The sequence below is a fragment of the Xiphophorus hellerii genome, chromosome 20 (assembly GCF_003331165.1).
Source record: "Xiphophorus hellerii strain 12219 chromosome 20, Xiphophorus_hellerii-4.1, whole genome shotgun sequence".
In the NCBI taxonomy this organism is placed as follows: domain Eukaryota; kingdom Metazoa; phylum Chordata; class Actinopteri; order Cyprinodontiformes; family Poeciliidae; genus Xiphophorus; species Xiphophorus hellerii.
In genome coordinates, this window is record NC_045691.1 from 31857657 (window position 1) to 31864971 (window position 7315).

General features: G+C 39.7%; 1 pseudogene; it reads left to right on the forward strand.

Moving 5' to 3' along the window:
• The first annotated feature begins 207 nt into the window (after nucleotides 1–207).
• Nucleotides 208–6637, forward strand: LOC116710735 (transmembrane protein 147-like; annotated as a pseudogene).
• Nucleotides 6638–7315: the final 678 nt, after the last annotated feature.

The following is a 7315-nucleotide window of genomic DNA, read 5'->3' on the forward strand; positions in this document are numbered from 1 at the left end:
TAAGAGCTATGACGCGGTTTCAGCGCTAAAATTAAAAGTTTTGCACAACTAGCGTGGCTACATCCTCCTCACAGGAGGCTATGTCCATTCTGAAGGCTGATTAATGATAGGCTGGCGCCCTAACTAAACAACCGGAGCAGGCAAATGAGAAGGAGATTACTAGCACCAGCTAGAGCTAGCCTCTCCTTCTAGCTAGCTCTTGTCTGATGAGAGTGCATTTGCAAAAACCTGAAAAAAAAAGTGTGACCACTTTGCCGAACCGCATGTGCTCTGGAGACGCAGGAGAAACCCAACTATTTTATCATTTGCGAATATAATAAGGTAACAGTGAGCCTTTACTGTACCCTTAGAGTTTTAACTCTAAAGGTGGCCTATGATAACCTGTGATGGGTGTTTGTTATTTTCTTATGTTTATTTTTGTCTCTGTACAGGAAGCTGATGTTCACCGACACAATGACACGTTTTCACTTTGGAAACTGCTTTGCCCTGGCCTATTTCCCTTACTTCATCTCATACAGTACAAATGCAGCAGCCTGTGAGTATTTGATTTATTATTCTCTATGCTTTCAACTGCTTGACTAAAGTTACAAAAATAAGAATTATATTACTTTGTGTACTCATAGTAGACTCCTGGTTCATGCCCCCCCTCAGCAGCAGCAGTAACATGTTCTGAGACTCTTACCGTCTCTTATAAGCTTCTTAGTAACGTCAGGTTTTTTTGGTCATGTGACAGTGATGCAGCAAAGGATTGTGGGGAGTTCAGCTGAAGAAGTAGTGATGAAGTCAGCAGTGTGGCCATTTTCTTCAAAGGGACAAAAGGATAGTAAAATACATATAGTATCATAAATATTGATAACAGATATCGGCATCAGCCCAAGTTTCCAAATTGGTGCATCCCTACATCTCTTATTAGTAATTAGTGTTTTTATTGCAGCTGGCATTTCTCAAACACCAGTTTCTCTGTATTCATCAGAAAAAGTAGATCCTTAACACTGTGATTTCCAAAAGTGCAGTTTCGGCATGTTTCATGACAAACATCCTTCGACAGGTCAAAAATAAAAACCAAACAGCCAGTTGACTGTCCTGTTCAGCCTTCCTGTTATGAGCTGAAAGTCACTTGCTGCATGAAGACCTGCAGACACGTCTAGAGGTGCCACAGAAAATCCATCTTACATTTAAAACAGCCTCTCTCTGTTCTTACTCTATAATTTCTGTTACCTCACAAATCCTGAAAATACACTGCCTGGCCCAAAAAAAAGTCACCACCAAAAAATGGTCACACTCTAATATTTTGTTGGACCGCCTTTAGCTTTGATTCCAGCCCGCATTCGCTGTGGCATTGTTTCAATAAGCTTCTGCAGTGTCACAAGATTTATTTCCATCCAGTGTTGCATTAATCTTTCACCAAGATCTTGTATTGATGATGGGAGAGTCTGACCACTGCGCAAAGCCTTCTCCAGCACATCCCAAAGATTCTCAATGGGGTTAAGGTCTGGACTCTGTGGTGGCCAATCCATGTGTGAAAAAGATGTCTCATGCTCCCTGAACCACTCTTTCACAATGTGAGCCCGATGAACCCTGGCATTGTCATCTTGGAATATGCCCGTTCCATTTGGGAAGACAAAATCCATTGATGGAATAACCTGGTCATTCAGTATATTCAGGTAGTCAGCTGACCTCATTCTTTGGGCACACAGTGTTGCTGAACCTAGACCTGACCAACTGCAGCAACCCCAGATCATAGCACTGCCCCCACAGGCTTGTACAGTAGGCACTAGGCATGATGGGTGCATCACTTCACCTGCCTCTCTTCTTACCCTGATGCCCCCATCACTCTGGAACAGGGTAAATCTGGACTCATCAGACCACATGACCCTCTTCCATTCCTCCAGAGTCCAATCTTTATGCTCCCTAGCAAACTGAAGCCTTTTTTTCTGGTTAGCCTTACTGATTAGAGGTTTTCTTACGGCTACACAGCTGTTCAATCCCAACCCCTTGAGTTCCCTTCGCATTGTGTGTGTGGAAATGCTTTTGCGTTCACAATTAAACATACTCCTGAGTTCTGCTGTTGTTTTTCTTCGATTTGATTTGACCAAACGTTTAAGTAATCGCCGATCACGATCATTCAGGATTTTTTTCCGACCACATTTCTTCCTGGAAGACGATGGTTCCCCACCATCCTTCCAGTTTTTAATGATGCGTTGGACAGTTCTTAACCCAATTCTAGTAGTTTCTGCAATCTCCTTACATGTTTTCTCTGCTTGATGCATGCCAATGATTTGACCCTTCTTAAACAACCATGTCTTTTGCCATGGTTGTTTAAGAAATGAGGAGTTACTCATTGCATCAGCTGGGGTTAAATAACTTGTTGCCAGCTGAAAGATAATCGCCTATGCAGTACTTATCCAATAGGAGGCTTGTACCTATTTGCTTAGTTAAATCCAGGTGGTGACTTTTTTTTTGGCCAGGCAGTGTAGTTTATTCTCGCAGTAACAGCAAGAGGTGGTGGCCATTTTGAATGTTGTGTTCACTGACTCAGTTAACAGGGTCTGATTTTGGAGTTCCCGGCCAGTTTCTCAGTGCTTCTTTACTTTTCATCATTACTCTTCTACCATCATTATCCTTCTGTCTTTTTAGATTCTGTTTCTCGCTACATTTTTCCCAACCTGGGAAGGAGGAGCCGGTGCTTATGACTTTGCAAGGGTGAGTAGCAAAACCTTTTATTGCAGAACTAAAATCAGAAGAGAAACTCAAAGTGATATACACCCCGCTTGGTAATTTTGCTTTGTCTTTTAATCCCTAAATTGTTAAGTGGTGCAGATCAGGGAGCAAAAGGCTGATCTGAAAGAGGTTTTTGTCTCGGTATAGAACTGCATTTATTTGTTTCTCAGGAGTTCATGAAGGCCACCGTGGACCTGGCTGACCTGCTGGGTCTCCATCTGGTGATGCTGGGAAGGGAGAGTATAAGATCATGGTCGCTGCCATGGGCTGGGCGACGGCGGAGCTCGTGACGTCGAGGTTAGCAGTGACTTTTCCTGTGAAGAAAACTTTTCAGTGAAACTTCCCCAGCTGTGTAAAAACTGCATGTTTGTTGTTTGTTCAGGTTCCTTCCCCTGTGGGTCGGCGCCAGAGGAATCGGGTTTGATTGGAAGCACATCCAGATGAGCTTTGACTCAAACATTAGTTTGGTGAGTAGCTTTACTACTTACACGCTGTGCCTTATTTCTATTTATTTAAACTGTTTAACTCTTGATTGCCTTTTCATATGACGGATTCCTTTGTTTTTTTTAATGATGGAGCGATTTGTTTCCACCCATTTTTAATGGGTTTGTTTGTTTAGACATTATATACCTGAATAATAGTGTGTGTTTGTGTGCATAGGTCCATTACGTCGCCATGGCAGCTGTTGTTCACCCGATATGACCTCCCTAAGACCTTCAGGCTGCCTGTTGCCGTGCTGCTGGCTCTGTGTGTGTACAAGGCCTTTTTAATAGAGTAAGTCTCATATTGAAAATGTCTGCATTTCAGATGGCTGGAAAGCAAATACATCATCATTAAACGTTAACTGTTAGGTTTAGCGTTTAGAATAGAATATACTTAGGTAAACTGAAAAACGACTAAAATCAAAACGATTCCCGTACTGCATGGCTTTAGTGATTTTCTCTTTGTTACATAACTCCGCGTGGTTATTTTCAAATTTATAGATACACATGTTACTAGGATGAAATAGGTGGGAGTCAAAGAGCCTAAACGTCTCAAAGGAAATAGACATACAGAGTACTGAGTAGATGTTTTAGTGATTTCAGAAGATGTTGTGATATAAAAACACCACAATATGTTTTTGTAAACGTGAGGTTTGTCTTGTGACCACTGTCTAGTTGCTGTCAAAATGAACCTTGCTTGATAAAGATTAAGTCTTAACTAGAAAATTTCGGAAGAAATTTAGCCGGGGCCTGCCAAGGCGCGCCCGTCGGGCATGGGCCCGGCGTCGTCACGCCACAAATCGGCATCGACGCCAAAGAACGCCGCGACGTAATCAGTGGCACGCGGAGAACCGCAAGAACGTTAAGCGAGGCGGACGTGCACCGTTCGGTACGATTTAAAATGTTGTCAAGGCTTTTATTTTGGAAGTTTTGTTAAACTTCATTTCAAAGGGCCAAACTAATCCCAAGCGTAATAGTCCTTGGGTTAAAATAGTTATATAATGCTCAAAACACAAGTAGCTGATGTAAAAATATTCAAGGCTTTTATTTTGAAATTTTTAGTATGCTTCATTTTAAAGTTCTGAACTAATACCACGTGTAAGAGTGCTTTGGATGAAAAAGTCAAATAAAGCGAAAAAGAGCAATTACGTCATGTAAAAATATTCAAGGCTTTTATTTTGAAACTTTTGTTAAGCTTCATTTCAAAGGGCCAAACTAATACCATGTGTAACAGTGCTTTGGATGAAAAAGTCAAATAAAGCCAAAAAGAGCAATTACGTCATGTAAAAATATTCAAGGCTTTTATTTTGAAATTTGCAGGATGCTTCATTTCAAAGGGCCAAACTAATCCCATGCGTAATAGTCCTTAGGTAAAAATAGTTATATAATGCTCAAAACACAAGTAGCTGATGTAAAAATATTCAAGGCTTTTATTTTGAAATTTTCATCAAGCTTAATTTTAAATTGCCACACTAATCCCATGTGTAACAATTGCTGGGTTAAATCAGTTATATAAAGCTCAAAAGAGCAATTTTCTGATGTAAAAATATTCAAGGCTTTTATTTTGAAATTTTTGTTAAGCTTCATTTCAAAGGGCCAAACTAATACCATGTGTAACAGTGCTTTGGATGAAAAAGTCAAATAAAGCCAAAAAGAGCAATTACATGATGTAAAAATATTCAAGGCTTTTATTGTGAAATTTTTGTTAAGCTTCATTTTAAAGTTCAAAACTAATCCCATGTGTAACAGTTACTGAGTTAAATCAGTTATATACAGCCCATAGCAGCAATTAGTTCTAAAGGCCAGTTCAGTCCTGATCTGTTTCAACTCAGGGTTTCACTATAGATAGAACTACAATGATGCGTATTTGTAGTCCAAATCAGCAGCCAATAGCCTCTTGAGTTCCGTTGCTATGTTAAATAAGTTTCACACCAAGGTGTGAAGTGTTACTGAAAGAGCCTGAGAGCCTCAGAAAATCCTGTCGCATGACTTTGCTCTGAAGCACCGTGACAGAAAACCGTACGGTCTAGATAAATTTCGAAAACATTTTACCGGAGCAGACAGGCGTATCAATGTCAGGACCGATTTTGATACTAATCGTGCGATATTTGTGGCCGTGATGGCGATTTCAAAAATGATTTGGGCTGAAAAAGTTGTCTTCATCTCTCACTCTAAGCAGCCAGAGAGACACTCTAACTTTAGGAAAAATGAGAAACTTTGGGTCGCTTAGAGACAAATTGTGGACAAACCGTAACTGGTATCGACGAGCCGTCTTCACTTTCGAAGAGATCACAGACGTATCTACAAAATGAAATTTGAATGGCATTTCTAGGTGAATTTGTGACGACACAGAAAATCCTCAAAAATAGGGTATTTCTAGGATTTTTCCCATTGACTTATAATGGGGTTTTTTTCGTAGTTTTTTGCGAATTATGTCGCCACGTTAACCCCAAATCCCACCAAAAGTAATAGCTCCAATGGCGTGAATTTTCTGCACGTTTTGATACCTCATTTGTAGGTGTGCACCCAGCGGTATGAGCCGCATTAACGGTTACGGAAGAAAAATAAAGAATAATACTTAAAGAGACGCTTCTCTCCGACAATAGTAATAGGTTCCTGCCATTGCTTTGCATGGCAGGCCCCAAATAGGATTTTTTTTAATTATTATTCTTTTTTCTTCTTTTTTTAGGTTGAAACTCTGTCATGAATGTTTGGGACTCTTATTTTGACTTAAACAAGGAAAACTTCCTACTTTGATGTGTTTTTATTTACACATTCTGCTCACATTGCACATAAATAGCCCTTGTTACAACATGGATGAAGCCCCGTCTTTTAGGCATTAGACAAACCTGATTACAGTGGACCTTATCTGTGGATTTCTCTGTGGAACGCAACTCAAAATTATTAGCAGAACATTGATTGAGTCAAGGTTTCCACTGTACATATTCATGCATCTTAAGGTATGTGTTGGGATAAGACTGCTAACATTGGCAGCCAGATGATTTTTGCAGTGGTTTCAGGTATTCACACATTTCAGCTAATCATGTGGTCGATAACTCTTGTGAATAATAATAGTCCACCGTCCTCAAACCTGGACTGAGTCCTGGTGCATTGATTACAAATTCTTCGATTTGTGGAACCTTAATTCTATTCATGTGAGCAGAACAGTGGGGATTTCTAATTTTCTTCAAATTTAGCTAATTTCCTGCCTTGTTCTTACAAACCCACCATCATGTGGAATGTATTTCCACATCCTTAGTTTCAAAGAATCCACATAAAATATGTAACAATGCAATGATTTAAGGGTTTGTAGCTTTATCATTTTATGATTAAGTCTGGTTGTTTTTTTTTGTTGTTTTTTTCCCCCATATTTCTCAATTATTTCAAAAAATATTTCAGCCAAACTCTTGTTGCAATAAATTATTTAGTCAGTATCGTCCGTCTCTCCCGTTTGTCAAAACAACGTGTAACATTGTTCAGGGGGCTGTCCTTGATTAAATCAAATTGAATTGAATAATATTGATGAAAAAGCAGTAGTTTCCTTTGGCAGATAATTTCACTTACAACAAGACATTTTTCCCAAATTATAAGTGAAATAATCTGCCAGTGGAACTAGGACTTTTTCCGTCCATATTAAGGAATTACTGACAAAAAACAAACTCTTATATCTTGCTGAAAAGTTACTGAAAACCTAGTTTTGTCTTATTTCAAATATATTCAAATCCAAAATACTTTGTAAGATTTTGTGTTTTTGCAGTGTAACGTGTATGAGTTAAGGGTTCAGACATCTATCAATGCCACTTTGTCGCCGATCACATTCAAAACTGTTAAGCCAATGCAAACATCTGATGGACAAAGCCACACACTTCCCTCTTCAGAAAACCATCCAGTTTATCCAAACTACAGGATCCGTGATGGATGAGGAGTGTGTCAACATGGGCTTTGACATGAGGGATGAGGCTCGAGAGGAAACTCGTTCAGGACTCTCTTCTTCAATAGAATGTGATTTATCGCTCACTTTTTCAAAAACATTTGTGTGTGTGTGCGTGCGTGTGTGTGACAGTGCAAACATTTCCTCATTCCGGACTTGTGGAAGAAGGCCAGGTTTACCT